Here is a 24,436-nt window from a genome sequence, read left to right as displayed (position 1 = left end):
TTTGTGTTTAAGGGGTCCTTCTTCCTACAGACCGAAGGAACAGCCATGGAAGCGGCCTATGTGCCTTCCTATGCTATCTGCTCCTGGGTCTGTGGGAGAGGGACCTCTTCCTGTCAGATCCACACGAATCTATGGACCGCGTCCTTCACTGGACTCGGTACATAGATGACGTGTTTTTGATCTGGCAGGGTAACAGTGATTCGCTGGGCAACTTCTTCTATCAGTTAAACAATGATCATAATATAAAGTTGACTTTTGCATACAATGAGCATAAAATTGAATTCCTGGATGTGACATTGAAAAGAGACGTCAATCATATGATCCAAACTAATATCTTTAGGAAACCAACCTCAACGAACATGCTGTTGCACGCCACCTCCTCTCACCCTAATCATATTATTAGATCGGTACTGACGGGCCAATTTTTACGCCTACGTCGAATCTGCTCGACGGATATGGATATGAATAACAGGCTGAGAATCTTAAGCGACAGTTCCGTGAGAGGGGTTACAGTCATAGGGCGATCAAAAAAGCCTATAATCTGGCAAAATATAGCACGCAAAATTCCCTGTTGTACAAAACTAAGGGGAGCCCATGTAAATCAGAAAAGCTTAGATTTGTTATGACCTTTCACTCTCAATCTGAAAGGGTCAGGAGGGTATTGGAGAAGTCATGGCCAATTGTCATGATCCAGATTGGATCTGACAGTTTAAATGCACAAAGTAACATTTTTTTTTCTCCCTTGGCTGTGTGCCAAAGGTGGTTTTGCCCCCGGTGGCCATTAGGGTCATTGCACTGTGGTGGTTTCAGTTGTTTTCCCCCCGGTGGCCATTAGGGTCATTGCACTCTGGTTACCTTAGTTTGTGCACGTGTTTAAGTAACAGGTGTGATTGCTCTATAAAAGAGTATTATTATTGTGTATATTTATGCACTACTTGTGACGTCGGACCCGGAGAGTATTTTCATCTGGAAGAAGGATTGCCACGGCTATATATATATATATATACATATATATATATATTTGTGTTGTGATACAATATATGTTTTGTGTGTGCATCGATAGGCGGTATCTGTATTTATGGATAAATGATACGGTACTAGGAATGTCTTTAGTGTAACCCTCGCTTGAGGTTTGTTGTAAATATACACGTATGACGCGATTTGCATATTTGCTGTTGTATTTTTGTATAATACCTTGGGTATATGGCCTGTATCATTAAGCAATGTTTCACATTTATTTGCTATTAGGGATCTTGATGGAGTTCAATATGTCTCTGCTTAATGTGGCATTTGCCTTGACACTATCGGTATATAGGTACCTTAATGTTGAATCTATCTATGGATCAGTTTGATATTTGTTACACAATGGGGTTCTACATCTGTACTGGTGATTATTATTTCCAGGTGCCTATGCCAAATTATAACATTCACAACATTATTGTTCCATAGCATTATGGTTTGGCCTCTAATTGCCCCATGTTATATTAGATGGCGGGGAAAAAGAAAAAAAGGTCCAGCTTTGCAAATTCAAGTCCAGTTTATTGTTAAAAACAAGTCCAAAACAGAGCAAAAAAATAGTGTGTTCACATGAGTAACAAGTAGTAGATTACGTGTTTTGAACAATAGCTTGTTCTTTCTCAAAACTACTTCCTCTGGGTGTTACTGCGATATATAATCTTTCCACCCAGTAAATTACAAACACATGATGTGAAGGGAAAAAAAAAAAAAAAAAAAAAAAAAAAGGGGGAGGGGAACATGTGTGAAATATAAAGAATAATGTGACAAAGAAAAACAATTTTTATGAAGAAAGGGGGGAGACAAAAATAAAGTAAAAAAAAAAAATTATAAATAAAAAAAGTTTTTTGTGCCCCAAGTTATATTAGATGGCATTGGCGATGTTGTTTTGACCAGTACGCATGCGCGTCATGGTCCGGGCTGCAGCGCGGCTTCTGGTGTCTGCCCTCGGCGAGTTGCTATGGCGTCAGTGACGCCCTGGCCCCTGCTGTTAGACGCTGGCGCCGCTCTGCATCCCCGGTCGTCATGACTGCGGATGCGTCATTTCCGGTCCACGCCTCCCAGCTCCCGGTTTTAACTGTATACACACCCCTTGACGAAGGACGAGCATCCGAAACGCGCATCGGGGCAGACGCGCAGACCCCCGGGACCCCCTACCGCGCCGCCTATTATAGGTAATGTACAGATAATTACTGGGCAATTTGCCGCCATACATTGTATATGACTGGTATCTGGCCATTGACATAGTGTCAGCATGTTTAGATAGGGCCGGTAGTTTTATGGTTTAGCGTGATGAGTATAAGGCAGCAACTGTTTTAACCCATTGTGGTGATATGTTGGATAAGATTTTGTTGTATGGGGACTCAATCATTGTTAGGAGTCTACCTTGATATTATGCCTCAATACATACCTGGGTTTTGGGGATCGCAGCGTTTTTCCCATCATTGACGCAGGTTTGTCCGTTTCATGCACTTTTCGGCACGGTTATTGTCTGTTCCTGCATAATTGTCTAATAAAGATGTACTATTTTAATATTGGATCTGTAGTCATTCATTAGTGGCTTTTCCACCACCCTTTGATTAGAAACAGGCAGTATAGGCTCACCCTGATTTATCAACAGGAAAATACATATACTGTGCACTGTACATTACATACATCATACACTACAGATACACTAATACATATACAAGGGTCATCTGCAGTATACCCATAAACACTCATTTACAAACAAGAAAACACATATACTGCACACTATATATTACATACACTATATACACATACTACCATACTCACACTATTATGTCTATGCTACAGCAAGGTCTTCACCACCTGCCGCATCATCCCAGGACAGCAGACAGCCAGGGCAGACATCAGTAGGAAGAGTCCACAGCACGGCAGAAGACTTAGAGGGGCTGCTTCCTCTTCCAGTGGACACTTCTGATCCACCTCCCCCTCCCCTGGTCCCAACTGCAGCTGGTGATGTGAGTACAGGGAGACTTGTGCACTGCAGTTTCCTCACCAGTATTTTTGTTAATGAGGAGACAGTGTAGTGTAAGTGCAGTGCTGGCAGCTTGATCCCACAGGAATAGTGGGGCCCAGGCGTCCCTCCTGCAGCCCAGTGAGAAGCCCTAGTTCTGGAGCCACTAGGAGGCAGTATTACAAATGCTGACCTTTTCTGGCTCCAGTCGCTTCCTGCTGATCTCCTGTCACTGCTGCTGTCATGTTCGGGAGGAGGATGAGAGAAGATGGAGGTGCAGCCAGTGCTGGAGGCGTCACCAAGCTCTGCACAAAACTAGTGCAGTGAGGACCTTGTGTGTCGCATCTGCTGCACTGAGTTCGGCGACATCAGAGAGGAGCCATGCAGGTAGCCCATAATGCCGCTGGCCCAGCAGGAAAGTGCCACCCCTGTACCTGGAGCCTGATGAGCAGGAAGAGGTGGGGCCCGAAGTGTGTGAGACATGCTGCCAGCCTGTCTCAGTCAGTTCGGGCCCCTCCTCCTTGCCTCTGCTGATCGGGCCCCATACACAAGTATAGGTAGTAGTGCCCTGATGGCGGCCCTGGCCACGACAGCACCACGAGAGAATTACAGAGATGTAAAGAACCTAGGGAGGGACAGCTGCCTCAAGCATCTTTCTCCCAAACGTGAGGTTGGAGGAGTCACCCAAATACAATCTATGGTGTTTAAAGAATGTAGATGGAGAAGACCACGCAGCTGCCTTACACATGTCCTCAATGGATACTTCCGACCATTCTGCCCATGATGTTGCCACGGCTCGAGTGGAGTGTGCTCTTACGCCTTCCGGGATTTCCGTGCCACCTGCTGTATAAGCCAAAGAAATTGCCTCCCTAATCCACCTGGCTAGAGTGTTCTTGGACACCCTAAACCCTTTCCTAACTCCCTGGAAGGATACATATAAGGAACTGTCCCTTTTCCAAGCGTCTGTGGCCGAGATATAAGCAAGGAGACATTTCTTATGTGTAAGGAATGAAGTTTTACCTCTGACTGGCTAGCAGGGTTTGGGCAGAAGGAGGGAAGGACTATCTCTTGTAATCTGTGAAACTTTGAAGCAACCTTGGGCAGATACAAGGGGTCTGGTTTTAGTATGACTCTATCTTGCCTAAACTGAGTATACGGGGGAAAGTCTAGAGAGAGCCTGCAGATCACTAACCCTCCTAACAGATGTTAGCGCAACCAGCAGGGCAGTTTTAACCCCTTTCCTACAATTGACGTAATATTCCGTCCATGTGACCCTGGACCTAATTACCATGGACGGAATATTACGTCACAGCAATCAGCGGCGCCCACGTGGTGAGCACCGCCGATCGCGGCCGGGTGTCAGCTGATTATCACAGCTGACACCCGGCACAATGTGTCAGGGGTGGTCACGGACCGCACCCGACACGTTAACCCCTTGTACACCACAATCAAACATGATCGCGGTGTACCGGGGGTTAAAGGGAAGCATCGGCAGGGAGGGGGCTCCCTCCATGCTTCCCTGAGCCCCCCACGGCAGCGCAATGTGCAGCGCTGCTGCGGTGGGCTCCTTTCCTGCAGGTCCCCGGATCCAATATGGCGGCGGGGACCTCCGGGGGCCTGCAGGAAGCTGGCTTCCTCAGTGCCTGCAAAGCACAGGCATGAGGAAGCCTTCAGCGCTGATCTGTCACAGTGATCTGTGATGTGACAGATCAGCGATCTGTCACAGGACAGTTATGTCCCCCCTGGGACATTGTAATAAAGTAAAAAAAAAAAGTGTAAAAATAATTTTAAAAAAATCACTAAATAAATAAAAAAAAAAAATATTCCCCAATAAATTCATTTTTTGGAAAGAAAAAAAACAAACAATAAAAGTACACATATTAGGTATCGCCGCGTCCGTAACGACCCACCCTATAAAACTGTCCCAATAGTTAACCCCTTAAGCGAACCCCTTAAAAAATAAAAATAAAAAACGAAGCAAAAAATGATGATTTATTATCATACCGCCGAACAAAAAGTGCAATAACGCGCGATCAAAAAGACGCATATAAATATCCTTGGTACCGCTGAAAACGTCATCTTGTCCCGCAAAAAACGAGCTGCCACACAGCATCATCAGCGAAAAAATAAAAAAGTTATAGCTCGCAGAATAAAGTGATGCAAAAATAATTATTTTTTATATAATATTGTTTTCATTGCATAAAACCGCCAAAACATTAAAAAAACGACCTAAATGAGGTATCGCTGTAACCGTACTGACCCGAAGAATAAAACTGCCTTATAAATTTTACCGCACCCGGAACGGCGTAAACGCACCACCCAAAAGAAATTCATGAAACGCTGGTTTTTGTAAATTCTGCGTCCCAAAAACGAAATAAAAAGCGATCAAAAAATGTCACGTGCCCGAACATGATGCCAATAAAAGCGTCAACTCGTCCCGCAAAAAATAAGACCTAACATGACTTGGTGCGTCAAAATATGGAAAAATTATAGCTCTCAATATGTGGTGATGCAAAAACTACTTTTACAATAAAAAGCGTCTTTTAGCGTGCGACAGCTGCCAAACATAAAAACCGCCATAAATAGTAAATCAAACCCCCCGTTATCACCCCCTTAGTTAGGGAAAAATACTAAAATTAAAAAAATGTATTTATTTCCATTTTCCCATTAGGGTTAGGGCTAGGGTTAGGGCTGAGATTAGGGTTAGGGGTGTGTTGGGGTTAGGGTTGGAGTTATAATTGGGGGGTTTCCACTATTTGCACACATCAGGTGCTCTCCAAACGCAACATGGCGTCTGATCTCAAATCCAGCCAATTCTGCGTTGAAAAAGTCAAATGGTGCTCGTTCCCTTCCAAGCCCTGCCATGCACCCAAACAGTGTTTTACCCCCTCATATGGGGTATCAGCCTACTCAGGACAATTTGCAAAACAACTTTTGGGGTCCTATTTCTCCCGTTGCCCTTAGGAAAATAAAAATTTGGGGGCAAAAATATCATTTTTGTGGAAAAAAATATTTTTTTATTTTCACGCCTGGGCGTTATAAACTTCTGTGAAGCACTTGGGGGTTCAAAGTTCTCACCACACATCTAGATAAGTTCCTTGGGGGATCTAGTTTCCAAAATGGTGTAATTTTTGGGGGGTTTCCACTGTTTTGGTACATCAGGGGCTTTCCAAACGCGACATGGTGTCTGATCTCAATTCCAGCCAAAAAAGTCAAATGGCGCTGCTTCCCTTCCGAGCTCTGCCATGCGCCCAAATAGTCATTTACACCCACATATGGGGTATCAGCGTACTCAGGACAAATTGCACAATAACTTTTAGGGTCCTGTTACCCTTGGGAAAATAAAAATTGGGGGTGAAAAGATCATTTTGTGGAAAAAATATGATTTTATAATTGTACCGCTGTACATTATAAACTTCTGTGAAGCCCTTGTGGGTTCAAAGTTCTCACCACATATCTAGATAAGTTCCTTGGGGGGTCTAGTTTCCAAAATGGGGTCACTTGTAGGGGGTTTCCACTGTTTAGGTACATCAGGGGCTCTCCAAACGCGACATGGCGTCCGATCAGAATTCCAGCCAATTTTGCATTGTAAAAGTCAAACGGCGCTCCTTCTCTTCTGAGCTCTTCCATGCGCCGAAACAGTGGTTCCCCCCCACATATCAGGTATCAGCGTACTCAGGACAAATTGCACAATAATTTTTGCAGTCCAATTTCTCCTGTTACACTTGGTAAAATAAAAAAAATTGAACCTGATGTACTTTTTTTGTGAAAAAAAGTTAAATGTTAATTTTTTTTTTAAATATTCAAAAAATTCCTGTGAAGCACCTGAAGGGTTAATAAACTCCTTGAATGTGGTTTTGAGCACCTTAAGGGGTGCAGTTTTTAGAATGGTGTCACTTTTGGGTATTTTCTGTCATATAGACCCTTCAAAGTGACTTCAAATGTGATGTGGTCCGTAAAAATAAAATGGTGTTGCAAAAATGAGAAATCGCTGGTCAACTTTTAACCCTTATATCTTACTAACAAAAAAAAATTTGGTTCCAAAATTGTGCTGATGTAAAGTAAACACATGGGAAATGTTACTTATTAAGTTTTTTGTGTGCCATATCTCTGTGATTTAAGGGCATAAAAATTCAAAGTTGGAAAATTGCGAAATTTTCAAAATTTTCACCAAATTTCCATTTTTTTCACAAATAAACGCAAGTTATATGAATGAAATTTTACCACTATCATGAAGTACAATATGTCACGAGAAAACTATGTCAGAATCACCGGGATCCATGGAAGCGTTTCAGAGTTATTACCTCATAAAGGGACAGTGGTCAGAATTGTAAAAATTGGCCAGGGAGTTGACGTGCAAACCACCCTTGGTAGTGAAGGGGTTAAAGAATAGGATATTAATGGGGACAGAATCAGTAGGCTCAAACGGGGCTTCTGTTAAAGCTGATAGCACCAAGTTCAGATCCCATGGAACTAGCTTCTTTTTAGTGATGGGCCTGGACCTAGCCACTGCTTTTATGATCTGGATACCCAGTAATTGCCCACTAGGTTATAGTTGTATAGTGCCCTTAGGGCCGAAACCTGGACTCTAAGCGTGTTTGTGGCTAGACCCATCTCTAACCCCTTCTGCAGGAATTCCAATATCTGGTTAATGCGAACTTTCTGACCAACCTCCGCCCCCGAGGCTGACAAGAATTTTTTTACAAATTCTGACATAGGTATTTGTTGTGGAAGGTTTTCTGCTTTTCAATAGGGTGTTGATTAGCCCCAGAGAAAAGCCCTTCCCACTCAGTAGTGCCCCTTCAAATTCCAAGCCGCTAGATGTAGGTTGACACTCGCGGATGGAATACTGGACCTTGGGAGAGATCTGGGAGCACCGGCAGAATTCATGGCTGAGTCACAGACACCTTCCTCAGCCAAGGAAACCACGGTCTCTTGAGCCAGAATGGAGCTATCAGGATTATGCGAGCCCTGTCTTCTCGAATCTTCCTCAGCATTATTGGTATTAGATTCAGTGGGGGGAAGGCGTAAGCCAGGCTGAAGTTCCACGAGATCAGGAGAGCGTCCACTGCGTACGGGTTTTCTCTGGGATCCAAAGAACAAAACTGATGTAGTTGTCTGTTCTTTCTGTTGGCAAACAAGTCTATTTCTGGGGACTCCCACATGTGCACGATCTGTTCGAAGATGGCCCCGTTCAGTACCCACTCTCCTTGTTTCAGCTTGTTGTGGCTTAGGAAATCGGCCGTGATAGTGTTTCTCTTATACATGGAGGGATGTAAGGGATAGTAGATGAACCTCGGCTATCTGATTGTCTGAGAGAAGCCTGATGTGTCGGCCCTGTAGGGACATAAGGAAACCACTTAGGGCCCGCTCCACAGCTAGTAGCTCTTTTAGATTAGACAAATAATCTTGCTCAGGTGGTGTCCATACTTCCTGGACCCACATATCCCCCATATGCGCCCCCCAGCCCCTGGGACTAGCATCCATGGTTATGATTCGGGAGATATGATTTACCCAGGGAACTCCTCTTTGGTATGTATGTCCACCATCATAGTGATTGTACTGACTCGTAGGATAATGTAAATTTTCTCCCTATGTGACCTTCTAGCCGACAAGTGTTGTGCAACACATCCCACTGGAGGGTTCTGGTGTGGTATTGGGCCCAGAGAACCGCGGGTATACATGAAGTGAGTGAGCCCAGAAGTGACATTGCCCCCCTTAGAGTGACCGAAGGGTTATGCATTGCCCTGAGTGCACAGACCCGAGAAAGAAAAGGCCCCCGTGCGTATACTCACCGGTACGCGCGGCGACGGGCCCCTTAAAGTCATCCCCCCTGGAGGGTGCTTTATCCTGCTGCCGCCTCACCAGCAGTCCCTCTGCCGTGGGTGCCTCCAGGACACCGGACAGGCCGAGGCAGGGGCCCTTCTTTACCTGAGTCGACCAGCCAGGTCTGGGAACATCTTCCATCTTCTGCAGGTATGTCTGAAGAGGCTTCCCTGTCAGGGACAGGAAACCAAACTGAGGCAAGGGACAGGGCCGCCCTTTTTGTGTCTGTAGGATTCCTGTCCCTGAAGGGCAGATCCCCTCTCTCTTGGTGCTGTCATGGCGAATGAATAAAAAGAAGAATCGGTGCTTCCGACCTTGCGTGTCCTTCTGGAACAGGACCGCTCCAGCACCGATGGAAGAGGCATCTGTTATGAATGAGTCACCGGAGGAGGAAAAAACAAAAATGCAAGCAAAGTCCAGAAAACCAGACCCCTGATCCTATTCACAACAACTAACAGTAGCCGTGGAGCGTTCCTACGGTGGTCCTAGACGCCTCGTCACAGCCGGAGAACTAAATAAGCCTAAAGAAAGAAAGGGGAAATCTAAACTGCCCCAGAGCAGACCCCAAAGCAATATACAGCCCCCAACATGTATTGTCGGTGAAAACAGATCAAAACACAAACACAGACAGAAAGACAGGCAGAGCAAACGATGGGGCCCAACTGACTAGATAGGACAGAAAAGATGCTGGCTGCAATCTGCAAAAACCCTACCAAAAATGTCCCAACACGTCTGATAGGAAAAACGGCCCTGAAATCACTAGACTTCAAAATCCCTATATCAGCACTCCGATATAGTCTGAAAACAGAGCAAAAGAGATTAAACCGATCAGGGACAAAATGGAAATTCAGCAGAGCCCCAGCCGGGGCTGGCTGAACACAAAACTAAGCAAAGCAGACAAAATCTCATGGAACAATAACAGAGCAAAACTTAGCTTTAAAAGACAGGAACTGAACTGGAGGCCAGAGCTCAGAGCAGAGAAATCACCAGCAACCCTACAGGGCGTCGGCTGCCTTATATCCACTCAGAGATTCCTGATGTCCAATCGCAATCCACCTGTTCAGGTGACAGGTCTCTCCCATCCAAATCAGCTTCACCACCTCCTTTCACCAGCAGAGGGTGTTCATCGGACATCAAAGGTGAACGAGATAATGAGCTCACAACAGGCATCCAACTCCAGAATGAAGGGTTTATCTACATCGGGGGGACGATATAGAATGGGAGCACTAGCGAAATGGGACTTAATAGAGGAGAAGGCCTTAAAGACAGGTTCTGACCATAACTTGGGATTCGCTCCCTTCTTGGTGAGGGCCACCAAGGGAGCTACCAAAGTCGAGAAGTGGGGGATAAATTGTCGATAGTAATTTATGAACCCCATAAAGCGCTGCACCGCTTTAAGAGACTGGGGCTCCTGCCAATCCATCACCGCCTGTAGTTTGGCAAGATCCAAGGCCAATCCCTGGGCGGAGATGATAAAGCCAAGGAAAGGCAAGGACTCCTGCTCAAACACGCACTTCTCTAACTTTGCATAGAGGGAGTTTGCCTGCAGGAGATAAAAAACTTTGCAAACATCTCTCCGGTGGGAGTCAATATCTGAAGAATAGATGAGTATATCATCCAGATAGACTACTACTGTAGTGGTAAGCATATCCCGGAAGATATCATTCACAAAGTCTTGGAAGACAGCCGGGGCATTACAGAGCCCGAAGGGCATCACCAGCAGCGTCGGACTGGCCCACCGGAGAACCGTAGGATTCTCCGGTGGGCCCTGGCATCTGGTGGGCCCTGGCACCTGCAGGCATACAGGGCCAGCAGTTGCCTAGGGCCCCCGCTGCTCCAGGGGCCCCCAGCCAGTGGTGTGTCGCACACCATGCAGCTGCTATGGGGGCCCCTGCCAGTGGAGCAGCAGCGGGTGTCAGGAGGCAGGAGCCCCTGTCCCCGCTGCTAAAGAGAAATGAATATTCACTGCGAAGCAGTGAATCTCATTTCAGGTCTCCACCCCCAGAGGCCCCGCCCCCAGCCCAGTAAGCCGCTCTGCATCAGGGCCGGCGCCACCCTCAGTCCTCTCTGCTCCTGGCTCACAGCCAGTGCGCGATGACGTCACTACATCGCGCACCCGCTGTGTGTCTGGCAGAGGGGGCAGCTCCTGACACTGAAGCCGGGATCAGCGTGGGAGCGAGGAGGAGAGGTGAGTATTGTGGTTTGTTTTGTTTTTTATATCTCTCGCTCTCTCTATCTGTCTCTCTCTCTCTTATATCTATCTATCTTTCTATCTCTATCTATTATCTATATCTATCTATCTATCTCTATATCTATCTCTATTATCTATATCTATCTATTTCTATATCTATCTCTATCTATCGCTCTATCTTTATATCTATCTTTCTATCTCTACATCTATCTCTATATCTATCTCTATATCTATTATCTCTATATTTATTATCTATCTTTATCTATATATATCTCTATCTAATATCTATATCTATCTATCTCCATACCTATCTATCTATTTATCTATCCGTTATCTATCTCTATATCTTTTCTCTGTATCTATCTATCTCTATATCTATATCTCTTGCTATCTATCGCTCTATCTCTATATCTATCTCTATATCTATCTTTATATCTATATATCTATCTATATCTATATCTATTTCTCTCTATATCTATCTCTATATCTCTCTCTATAGCTATCTATCTATCTATCTCTATCTATCTCTATATCTATCTCTCTGAATATCTATCTATCGCTCTATCTCTATATATCTATCTTTCTCTATTTATCTCTATATCTTTTCTCTGTATCTATCTCTCTCTATATCTATCTATTATCTCTATATCTATATCTATTTCTCTCTATATCTCTCTCTATATCTATCTCTATATCTATCTCTCTGTATATCTATCTATCTATCTTGCTATCTCTATATCTATCTCTATATCTATCTATCTTTCTCTATCTATTTATCTCTATCTATTATCTATATCTATCTCTATCTATCTATCTATCGCTCTATCTCTATATCTATCTTTCTATCTCTACATCTATCTCTATATCTATCTATGTCTATATTTATCTATATCTATCTATTATGTCTATCTATCTAGCTATCTCTATTATCTATATCTACCTATCTCTATATCTTTCTATCTTACTCTATCTCTATATCTATCTGTTATCTCTATATTTATCTATCTATCTCTATCTATTATCTATCTCTCTATCTATTTATCGATCTCTGTATCTATCTCTCTCTATATCTATCTCTCTCTCTATCTACCGCTCTCTCTATCTTTATCTATCTCTATCTATTATCTCTATATCTATCTACCTATCTATCTCTATATCTATCTCTATATCTATATCTGTTTCTCTCTATATCTATCTCTATATCTCTCTCTATAGCTATCTATATATTATCTCTATATCTATCTATCTATATATTATCTCTATATCTATCTATATATCTATCTCTCTCTATATCTATCTGTTATCTCTATATCCATATCTATCTCTATATCTATCTATCTCTATATCTATCTTTCTATCTAACACTATATCTCTATATCTATCTCTATATCTCATTATCTATCTATCTCTATCTCTCTCTCTTTATCTATCTATCTATCTATTGATCTATCCATCTATCTCTATATCTATCTCTATATCTATCTATTATATCTATCTATTATCTCTATTATCTATATCTATCTATCCATCTATCTATCTATCTCTATATCTCTCTCTATATCTATCTATCTTTCTAACTCTATATCTATCTCTATACATATCTCTATATCTAGCTATTATCTCTATATCTATCTCTATATCCATTATTCCCTATGAGGGGGGCAGTATTATACCCTATGAAGGGGTGCATTATACCCTATGAGGGGGTGCATTATACCCTATGACGGGGTGCATTATACCCTATGAGGGGGTGCATTATTCCCTATGAGGGGGGCAGTATTATATTCTATGAGATGGCTGCATTATACTATGTGAGGGGGCTGCTTTATATTCTATGAGGGGGCTACCCCAACTCCTGCTACATAATTAAGACATGTACAACCTTATATTATACCCGGATATTAGCGTGTTTTACCGCACAATTGGTGGTCTGGTATTTAACTCTATGCAGCTACATAGTGGGCCCCAAGAATGATTTTCTCTGGTGGGCCCAAGGTGTTCCAGTCCGACGCTGATCACCAGGTATTCATAGTGCCCATCCATGGTGTTAAATGCAGTCTTCCATTCGTCCCTCTCACGGATGCGAATCAGTTTGTAAGCCCCCCCGCAGATCGAGTTTGGTAAACACTCTCGCTCCCCGTAGCCTATCAATCAGCTCCAATATCAGGGGCAGAGGGTACTTATTCTTAACGCTATCACTGTTAAGACCCTGTAATCGATGCAGGGATGTAGTTCTCCGTTCTTCTTCTGGACGAAGAAGAATCACGCCCCTGCTGCTGACACCGACTTCCTAATGAATCCCCTTGCCAGATTCTCCCTGATATACTGAGACATGGCCTCTGTCTCCGGGAGAGATAGGGGATAGACTCGACCCCGAGGAGGCTCATCACCAGGTAAGAGGTCACTAGGACAGTCGTAGGGGCGATGGGGCGGAAGAGTCTCCGACGTCCTCTTGAAGAACACACCTGCATACTGTTGATGGTGTGTGGGGAGAGAGGAAAGATCTGCGGGGTCTTCGGTGGAATCAACCTAAACGCACTCCCTCAGACATCTACGCTCATAGACTTTACCCCAACCGAGAATCCTCCCCGAGGCCCACTCTATATGGGGAGAGTGGAACCGTAACCAAGAAACCCCTAAAAGGACCTGATCGATACCCTTGGGCATGACGAAGAGGGATATTGTCTCCTGATGAGACGGGGACACAGAGTATCAACAGGACAGTCTGGTGGGTAATTTGTGAGGCTAGAGTTGCGCCGTTCACCACCCTGATGGTGACTGGCTTGGCCATCATAACCAAAGGTATTGCGTGCCGTAGAGCGAAGGCAGAAGACATGAAATTGCCCTCCGTTCCGGAGTCCACGCAAACTTCCACCGCCAGAGTGGATGAACCAACCTCAAGCGTTCCCTTAAAGGTCAGCTTGGAAGAAAACGCCGCTGATTCTAGTGAGTCCCCTACTATGACCACTAGAGTCGAGCATTTTCCTGACAGTTGTGGGCACCGGTTGGCAAGGTGACCAGACTGCCGGCAAACATGACATACCACAGGTGCTCGAGCGGAATCGGGGCCTGGATCCCGCACGAAGAGCCCCTCGCGGCTCGGACTCCTGATCGGGAGATTCCAGAGATTTTGTGAAACCGGGTGCTAACCTAAACCTCTGCCTACACTGGGACCACTCCAACCTTCGCTCGGAGAAGCGAAGGTCTATGTTAGCGCGGGTGGTCAGGAGCGGGAACTCCGAGAGTGGACCCTCTGGGCTGTGGCACCGAGGGACCCCGGGCGAGCTGCCAGGTGGAACCGACCCCTATACAGGGACCGTTAGGAGCAGGCCCAGGGGTTCGAGTACCACGGTAGCCGGTACCGAGAGGGGCGGCTCAGGATGGACCGGAGTAAGACTGAGACTGGAGTAGGACGAAAGGAGCACTGAAGACAGGACTGGAGTAGGACGACAGGAACACTGAAGGCAGGACTGGAGTAGGACGGCAGGAACACTGAAGGCAGGACTGGAGTAGGACGGCAGGAACACAAGGCTGGACTGGAGTAGGACGGCAGGAACACTGAAGGCAGGACTGGAGTAGGACGGCAGGAACACAAGGCAGGACTGGAGTAGGACAACAGGAACACTGAAGGCAGGACTGGAGTAGGTAACCAGGAACACGGGTAGCAGGACTGAGAAGCTGCTGTGAGGAGCAGCCGAGACAGGAACTGCAGGAGCAGAGTGTGCACGATGGAGCGAGGCCAGAGTGTCAGGAAACACAACGATCAGGCGCCTCCCTCAGGGGGAAGCGGCCTGATATGGCCCCGTCTGGTCAGCCATTGGTCCAAAGGTGCTTCCGGGTCAGGGCACAGCCGGAGCATAAGAAGCAGGAAGGAGGCGCGGCCGCGGCCTATGGCGCATGCGCATAGCATGCAGGGAAGGCATCGGTCGCGGGCCTGTCTCAGGTGACCGCCGCGGCCATCGGGTGGAGAGAGGCTGCGGCGTAGGAGCGGAGGGCGACTGCGGCGTGGGAGCGGAGGCCGGGTGAGTATGGCGGAGCGGTGTAACAGTCTATACGGGTGGAGATGGTGATAAACTCCTCCAGTGTGGCAGGAACCTCCCTGGTGGCCAGGGCGTCCTTCATATGGTCAGCCAAGACTCCAGGAAGCCGGAATGAGGACCTTATCTGGCCACTCCAACTCAGAGGCCAGCTTCCGGAACTAGATAGCGAAGTGGATGACCATGGACAAACCCTGTGACATAGCCAGCAGCCGGTGCGCAGTGTCATGGGTGACTCGCGGTCCCCAGAAGACCTGCTTCAGAGTGGCCAAGAACTGCGAGGCACTCTGCACCACATGATCACCACGCTCCTGAGGCAGTGTGACCTACTCCAAAGCCTTGCCTGACAAGAGGGAGATGACAAATCCCACTTTAGCCCGCTTGGAGGGGAATCATGCAGCCAGCAGCTCTAGCTATATAGCGCACTGACTCACGAAACCCCTACATGAGGCACTATCGCCCGAGAACTTCTCGGGCAGTGGGAGGTGGGACAAAGTCGGAGCATGGATGGCAGTGGTTATATGGGAGACAGCCTCTGTGGCTGCATGGAGCGCGACTGCAGTAACATCAACAGCTGAGGCTGAACACTCAAGAGCCGCCAACCTGCCCTCCAGCTGCCAGATGTACTCATGGAGTCGCTGTTCGTCCACCATTAGAGCCAGACTCTGGCGCTAATATACTGTTAGGGTTGGCAGAACGCACCAAATAAAATATAATAATAAGGTGCATTCACAACCCGGAGTCCACCGTACAGAGATGGAAACTGTTGCTCGGTAATGGCGGACACTGACTGATCACCGGCGGGGTAACCACTGACCCGGTGTGTACAGGAGCGAACTCTGTTACTGCACAGTGCCGCAGAACACAAGTGCCAGAGCCTGGTAACCTCACAGGACTCGGCAAGGTGAACACTAGTTAAGAGACACAGGACTCTGCCCCAAGGACGCAGGGTTAGAGCCCCTCTGGTCCCACTAGCGTTCGACACCGCCACTGCGATACCTGAACTAAATAATATAGTCGCACCACGTGCGCACTGCACCAGTTCAGAGGATGCCACTAACCACCCAGAGCAGGGAGGGAAGGGCTTGACTTGCGCACGGCGCCGCTGCGAGGAACCCTGCTGCACGTGCGGTCCAGAGGTGCCTTGTGCTGACCGGCGCTAACGCTCGTGTGGTAAGCGGGATGCTCTGTAGCACATAGTGTTAGGGACGGCGGAACACACTAAATATAAATAATAGGAAGTGCGTTCGCCGCCCAGGGTCTACCGTGCAGTAGGTGTAACAACCGCTGCTGAGTAATGGCAGACTCGCTATATGGCGTAATACTGCGCTCAGGTTAAACGTCACCTGAGGTGCACAGAGCGGACTCTGTTAAACTCACAGAGGTGCTTTAGTACAAATAAAGCATATACGCCGAGCCTGTTAGCTTCACAGGTCTCAGCTGGCGTGCACACACGGTATATGGTCACAGGACACGGCCCAAGGCAGAGGTCGGTGTCCGTCTTGACCTACCGTGAGTGCGGCGCTGCTACCGCGGACGCCAGTAAGTGCTGCTAACTGCAGCGCGGCGGTAACTACTGCCACTATACGACAGTGCCGTGAGGCATCACACTATCGGACGCTAGTGTAGCGGTGCGGGATGCACCGTGGCGTATGGCTTGCCACTGACTGGCGCTGACTATATCTCTAATTCCCTATCCACATGCGTAATATCAGAGGGAAGGGGTTTTATAGTGAGTCAGTCACCAGAATCATACATCCGTCACCATTCACACATAGCAAGTATAGTCTATACTAGCGCATGGCCGAGCGGCCATGCAGGCCTTTTATAGCCATGCCCTCCGGGACCTTCCAGACCTCTGAGATGAGCCAATCAGATCAGGACAAGGACCTGAGCACGTGACCCCCGATCTCCACTGGGAGATCGTCTCGTGGGCATGCCCAGTAGCACGGGGAGAGGACTTAGCCTCTGGAGTGGTTTCCTGCAAAGCAGCTTGCACTAACATTGCTGGTCCAGAGGTGGCAGCAACATCCAGACCCAGAGAGCTGGTCTGAGCAGGGCGCTTGGATCGCCAAGATTGCTGTGCAGGTCCCTGAGCGGTCGGAAAGGAATGGGAGACCGCTGGATGTATGGCTCTGGATTCCTACTGTGCAGCTCCAGGAATCCGACGCCTAACATTACCCCCCTCTCTCAGGGCCCCCCTCTGAGCCTTGCTATGCTCAAAGGCTGCGATCAGGAGTGGAGCGTGGATGTTCTCCACTGGCTCCCAGGTCTGGACCATGACCCTTCCAGTCCACCAAATAAAACTTTTTGCCACGCATAATCCTGCGTCCCACAATGGCGTTAACCTCAAACTTGTCCGAAGACAAGTCTGATGACCCGGCAGATGACTCAGAGAACCAGGCCACGTGAACAGGTTTGAGAAGGGACACGTGGAAAACGTCAGAAATGGCTAAACGTGGAGGAATAGCCAGGCGGTAGACCACCGAGCTGATTCGCTCGAGAACCTTAAAAGGTCCGATGTATTGCGGCGCGAACTTGGTGGACTCGGCCCGCAGCTTGATGTTTCGAGCAGAGAGCCACACCAAGTCGCTGGGGGAAAAGGTTGGAGAGGGTCGCCGGTGTGTTGGCGGATGCGCTAATTCTTTCTTTAGAGGCACGAATAGCATCCTGAGTGCGATCCCAAATGTTGCGAGCCTCCACTGCCCAGTCTGCCACCCTTGAGTCAGAGGACACTGGCATCGGGACAGGGACGTGCGGATGTTGGCCGTAGTTTAGAAGGAACGGCGTCTGACCAGTGGAATCAGCCACTGCATTATTCAGGGCAAATTCAGCCCATGGTAGCAAGGATGCCCAGTCATCCTGCCTGGCAGAGACAAAATGCCGCAGGTACGTGACCAAGGTTTGGTTGGCTCTCTCAACCAAGCCATTTGTCTCGGGATGGTAAGCGGAGGACAGGTTTAGCTCAATGCTGAGTAGGGTGCAGAGCTCCCTCCAAAACCGGGACGCTAACTGGGGACCTCGATCGCTAACAATTTTGTCTGGCATGCCATGCAGACGGAATACATATTTTATGAACAGTGTGGCAAGACCACGAGCGGAAGGCAACCGTGCGAGTGGCACCAGATGCACCATTTTAGAAAAATGGTCGGTGACCACCCAGATGACCGTACTGCCACCAGACTTCGGCAGGCCAACCACAAAATCCATGCCAACCATCTCCCAAGGTCTATCCGCCACCGGCAGAAGATACAATAACCCAGCCGGCCTCTCTCTAGAGGACCTGTTCCGTGCACACGAGACGCATGCTTGTATGTATTCCTTAGTGTCTCGAGCCATGTGCGGCCACCAATACGACCTTGCCAGGAGTTCTGTGGTCCGCTTATTGCCAAAGTGACCACGCACCCTGGACGCGTGTGCCCAGGCGAGAACCTCCGGCCGTAGCTGAGGAGGCACAAAGGTCGAGAGCAACTGGAGCCATGGCTAATTCTTCCATTGGAGAGCTTTACGACCGTGGCTCCAGTTGCTCTCGAGTCAGTGCCACCAGGCAAGACCTTTGTGCCTCCTCAGCTACGGTCGGAGGTTCTCGCCTGGGCACACGCGTCCAGGGTGCGTGGTCACTTTGGCAATCCTCCCCTTCCTCCGCTGAGACCACTGACTGCGAGAGAGCATCCGCACAGACGTTATTTTCTCCAGAGAGATAGTGCAAGGTGAAGCGGAAGCGGGAGAAGAGCGACTACCTAGCTTGACGAGAGTTCAAGCGCTGGGCCGTTTGTAAATAGACCAGATTTTTATGGTCCGTATGCACCTGGAAGGGAAAACGAGTTCCCTCCAGGAGATGTCTCCACTCGGAAAAGGCCAACTTCATTGCTAGCAGCTCCCTGTCCCCGATGGAGTAATTCTCCGCCGGTGAGAAGGTCTTAGAGAAGAAGCAGGGATGCTTCTGACCTTGAGCATCCTTCTGGAAAAGGACTGCTCCTGCACCGACGGAAGAGGCATCTACCTCCAGGATAAACGGTTTATCCACATCGGGACGGTGTAAGATGGGAGCACCAGCAAAATGGGATTTTAGCGACGATAAGGCCTTGGAGACCTGTTCAGACCAAGCGTTAGGATTAGCTCCTTTATTTGTGAGAGCAACCAAAGGAGCTACCAGTGTGGAGAAGTGAGGTATGAACTGGCGGTAATAGTTGACGAACCCTCGGAAGCGAAGCACCGCTTTGAGTGAGTGTGATTCCTGCCAGTCCATTACCGCTTGCAGTTTGGCTGGATCCATAGCCAACCCCTGGGCCGAGATGATGTAGCCCAGGAACGGCAAGGACTCCTGTTCAAACTGGCACTTCTCCAGCTTGTTGAAAAGAGAGTTCGCCCGCAGACGATCGAAGACCCTGCAGATGTCTCTCTGTTGGGAGGTAAAATCTGGTGAGAAGATGAGGATGTCATCCAGATATGCTCTCCACCTCAGTGGTGGTCTATCACGGAAGGCGTCGTTGACGAAATCCTGGAAGACAGCAGGCGCATTACAAAGGCTGAAGGGCATAACCAGATATTCGTAGTGGCCATCCCTGGTATTAAAGGCTGTCTTCTTCTCGTCTCCTTCGCGAATGCGGATCAGGTTGTACGCCCCCGTAGATCTAATTTCGTAAAGATCCGGGCCCCTCGCAACCTGTCGAATAGCTCAGAGATCAACGGGAGAGGATATTTGTTTTTAACTGTTATGGCATTGAGACTTCTGTAGTCAATGCAGGGACGTAACTCTCTGCTCTTCTTCTGCACAAAGAAGAACCCTGCACCAGCCAACGACACCGACTTTCTGATAAAACCTCTAGACAGGTTCTCCCGGATATATTGAGACATAGCCTCTGTCTCAGGGAGTGATAGCGGATACACACAGCCTCTAGGAGGTCCCGTGCCTGGCAGATCTATCGGGCAATCGTAAGGACGGTGCGGCGGGAGCGTCTCTGCTGATTTTTTAGAGAAGACGTCCGCTACTGGTGGTAAGATTTAGGAAGCGCGGAGAGATCCGCGGGCACTTCAGTGGAAGCTACCTGAACACTGCCCCTCAGGTACCTTCCCCCACAGTCCTTGCTTCAACCCAGTATATTCCCCAAAGCCCAGTCAATATGAGGGAAATGACAACGGAGCCAGCGAACTCCGAGAAGCACCTGGTCGATGCCATCTGGCAAAATGAACAGGGACAGAATCTCACGATGCGAGGGTGAGATTGAGAGCCCGAGTGGGACTGTCTGATGGGTCACCTGAGATGGTAAAGGTGCACCATTAACCACCCTGATGGTCAGAGGTTGGGGCAGTAACACCAGTGGAATAGCGTGTTTCTGGTCGAAGGTCGAGGACATAAAGTTCCCCTCAGCCCCGGAATCCAAGGTAACCTCTACCTCCCAGGTGGAGGCCCCGCTATCCAAGGTCCCTCGGAATACCGGTTTTGGAGAAAAGGGTTTCATATTTGTCTGACCACCACCTACGGCCACTGGACGTGATCGTTTTTCCGACCGCAGAGGACACGTGCTAGCTGAGTGACCAAACTGCCGTCACTGTTAACAACGTGCGGAGCTTCGCACCGGATGTGGCTTGGGGCCGGCGCGAGACACCTCCATAGGTTCGGAGGATGTAAGCTCCTGAGTGGGAGATCTTAACGGCTCGGTGAAGGTGGGAGCCAAGTTAACCCTTCGTCTGGATTGTGCATGTTCCAGCCCGCGCTCCGTAAACCAGAGTTCAATGCGGGTGGAAATGGCAATCACTTCCTCCAGACTTGTGGGGACCTCTCTTGTTGCTAGAGCATCTTTGACATGCTCTGCTAACCCTCTCCAAAACACAGGGATGAGTGCTTTATCAGGCCACTCTAGTTCGGAAGCCAATGTCCAGAATCAGACGGCATAATGGCTGACTGAGAGAGACCCCTGTGTTAGGGCTAATAATTGGAGACAGGTGTCGTGCGTGATCCGTGGTCCCAAAAATACCTGCTTCAGAGCCGCGAGGAACTGAGCAGCGCCCCGAACCACGGGATCATCATGCTCCCACAATGGCGTGGCCCACTCTAATGCCCTGCCAGATAAAAGAGAAAGAATAAACCTCACCTTAGCCCGCTCTGTAGGGAACCGTGCAGCCAGTAACTCAAGCTGGATAGAGCACTGACTCACGAATCCCCTACAGGTGGATGCTGAATGCTATGTGTTTTCAACTATGCAAGCTTATATCTGGTAACCAGCTTTTCCAATCTCTGCTCTGAATCCACTCCTGTGTCTCCATTCAATGTCAGCAAGCAGTTAATCCTGAATGCTATCTATGTGTTTTCAACTATGCAAGCTTATATCTGGTATATAGTTTTTTCAACTTACTCTGCTTGTCCCCTTATGTTGTGAGGTCAAGAAACTTTTCAAAGTGCTTTATGATCCATGTAGTGCTGGACATCTGTTTACTTGACCACAACATTTTATTGGGTCCTGGTGTCTCAATTTAGTGTGATTGATTAATGAGAAGAGAGAGAGCAAAAAAAAAAATAAAAAAAAAATCTTAGCCTTAACCTCCTAGATATTCAGACCTAGCTAGGGGGAGCAATTATGCACATGTATCAAAGTACTACTGGCAGTTATAACATGGCAGTTGGGCAGGAGACAGGTAAGACATTTATATACATCTACTCCCTGTACATTTGGAGTACATCAAATATATACCATATGCATTTGTGTAATTTATATCCTAGCCGCTTCATTCACACACATCCACCACCCTGGCATTAACTCTCCACACTCCATCCATATCGGCCCCTCGCTCCTTTCCTCTCCTATGTATAGCACTCACGCCCTTTTCACATTGTTAAATTGCACAGATCCATTCAGTCCCACCAATCAACATCAGAGACGCTCTCACAAATCACTTAACCATCTGCTCACTCTTTCTATCCTCCTTCTCCTAGTCGCAGGAGACATTGCTCCCAACCCAGGTCCCCCATGTTATAGAAAGTCAAACCCCCCGACTGCTGCACTCATAAACCCCTGTAATCTTATTAGTATTCCCTGCATGCCATCTGTCTCTCTTAATTGTGCACTTTGGAATTCTCGCTCAGTGTGTAACAAACTCTCCTTCATCCATGACTTCTTCCTTTCTAATTCTCAACCTCCTGGCTCTTACTGAAACCTGGATCCAGCAGTCAGACACTACCGCCGCTGCTGCTCTTTCATACGGGGGGCTACACTTCTCTCATACCCCAAGATCAGAAAATAGAGCAGGTGGAGGGGTTGGTCTGCTCCTATCACCAAAATGTACATTTCAGGTTATCCCTCAACTACCCTCACTTGTCTTCCCTTCTTTTGAGGTCCATGCCGTCAGACTCTACACCCCCTTCTCCATGCGAGTGGCGGTGGTATATCGTCCTTCCGGCCCCTCCCATCAGTTCCAGGATCATTTTGCCACTTGGCTTCCACATTTTCTCTCCTGTGACATCCCTACCCTCATCATGGGAGATTTCAACATCCCCATTGCTCTTCCCCTCTCACCATCTGCTACTCACCTTTTATCTCTAAAATCCTCATTTGGCCTTTCGCAGCTTACTAATTCTCCAACGCATGAAGACAGAAACTCCCTCGACTTGGTCTTCTCTTGGCTTTGTGCAGTGGATGATTTTGCAAACTCCCTTCTCCCACTCTCTGACCACAATCTTCTTTCATTCTCTATCAAGAAGTGCCAGGCCGCTCAGGTCACCCCCACTGTCCAGACTTATAGAAACATACAGGCCATTAACACCCAGAAACTTATGAAGAACTTGCAGTCTTCATTGGCCCCTATCTCCTCCCTCTCATGTCCTGATTCTGCATTGAAGCATTACAATTAAACACTTCAAAGTGCCCTGGATGAATTTGCACCCCCTATAAATAGAACACCACAACGCAGACGGTGACAACCCTGGCATATGGTGCAAACACGTTTCCTGCAGCAGTGCTCCAGATGCGCCGAACGTCTGTGGAGAAAATCCAATCTACATGAAGATTTCATCCATTTTAAGTTTATGCTTAGAACATACAACACTGCCCTTCACCTCTCAAAACAAACCTATTTCAACACCCTCATCACCTCACTGTCCAATAACCCGAAACGTCTCTTTGACACTTTTCACTCTCTACTCAACCCAAGAATACAGGCCCCAACCACGGAGCTCCGAGCTGATGATCTGGCCAATTACTTCAAAGAAAAAAATTGACCAGATTCGACAGGAAATTATCTCCCAATCACCTCATACCATGCACTGTCCTCCCTCCCCCACTGCATCTAGCTCACTCTCTGATTTTGAACCAGTCACAGAAGAAGTAGTAAGCAGGCTCCTTGCATCTTCTCGCCCAACCACTTGCACCAGTGACCCATTTCCATCACATCTCCTCCAGTCCCTTTCCCCTGCTGTCACCCCTCACCTAACTAAAATATTTAACCTCTTCTCGACCCTCGCCAATCCGGTTTCCACTCTTTACACTCCACTGAAACTGCCCTCACTAAAGTCTCTAATGATCTACTAACAGCTAAATCAAATGGTCATTACTCCATGCTAATTCTCTTGGATATCTCTGCAGCATTCGACACTGTGGATCATCAGCTCCTCCTCACTATGCTCCGTTCCCTTGGCCTCAAGGTTCTCCTCCTATCTCTCCGACCGCTCCTTTACTGTATCTTTTGCCGGTTCCTCCTCCTCTCAAAAAAAGAGGAAATCGGAAAACCAGGGGAAGAGTCTTGAGGAGATCATTTGCATATTCCCAGTGCCTTCTGGGATAAGTGAAGAGTCTCCGCGAGCTCAACGATCACTGGGTTTTGGCCGTTGCAGCTGAAAAGAGGAAATCTGAAAACTAGGGGAAGAGTCTTGAGGAGATCATTTGCATATTCCCAGTGCCTTCTGGGATAAGTGAAGAGTCTCCGCGAGCTCAACGATCACTGGGTTTTGGCCGTTGCAGCTGAAAAGAGGAAATCTGAAAACCAGGGGAAGAGTCTTGAGGAGATCATTTGCATATTCCCAGTGCCTTCTGGGATAAGTGAAGAGTCTCCGCTAGCTCAACGATCACTGGGTTTTGGCCGTTGCAGCTGAAAAGAGGAAATCTGAAAACCAGGGGAAGAGTCTTGAGGAGATCATTTGCATATTCCCAGTGCCTTCTGGGATAAGTGAAGAGTCTCCGCGAGCTCAACGATCACTGGGTTTTGGCCGTTGCAGCTGAAAAGAGGAAATCTGAAATTTTGGCTCATCTTTCATCGTTTTTAAGAAATCTCAAGATGGAAGAGGCCAGGAGCCATTTGGTGAGCTGCATTTCTTGCTACATGTTCACAGATTTACCAGTGGAAAAGCCAAACTTCACATACCACAAATGCAAGCTTGTGTCCCTGTTGGAGGAAAAG

Source organism: Dendrobates tinctorius, unplaced genomic scaffold (genome assembly GCF_039654945.1).
Source record: "Dendrobates tinctorius isolate UK_male_01 unplaced genomic scaffold, ASM3965494v1 ptg000296l, whole genome shotgun sequence".
NCBI classification, from domain to species: domain Eukaryota; kingdom Metazoa; phylum Chordata; class Amphibia; order Anura; family Dendrobatidae; genus Dendrobates; species Dendrobates tinctorius.
This window is presented reverse-complemented; position numbering follows the sequence as displayed.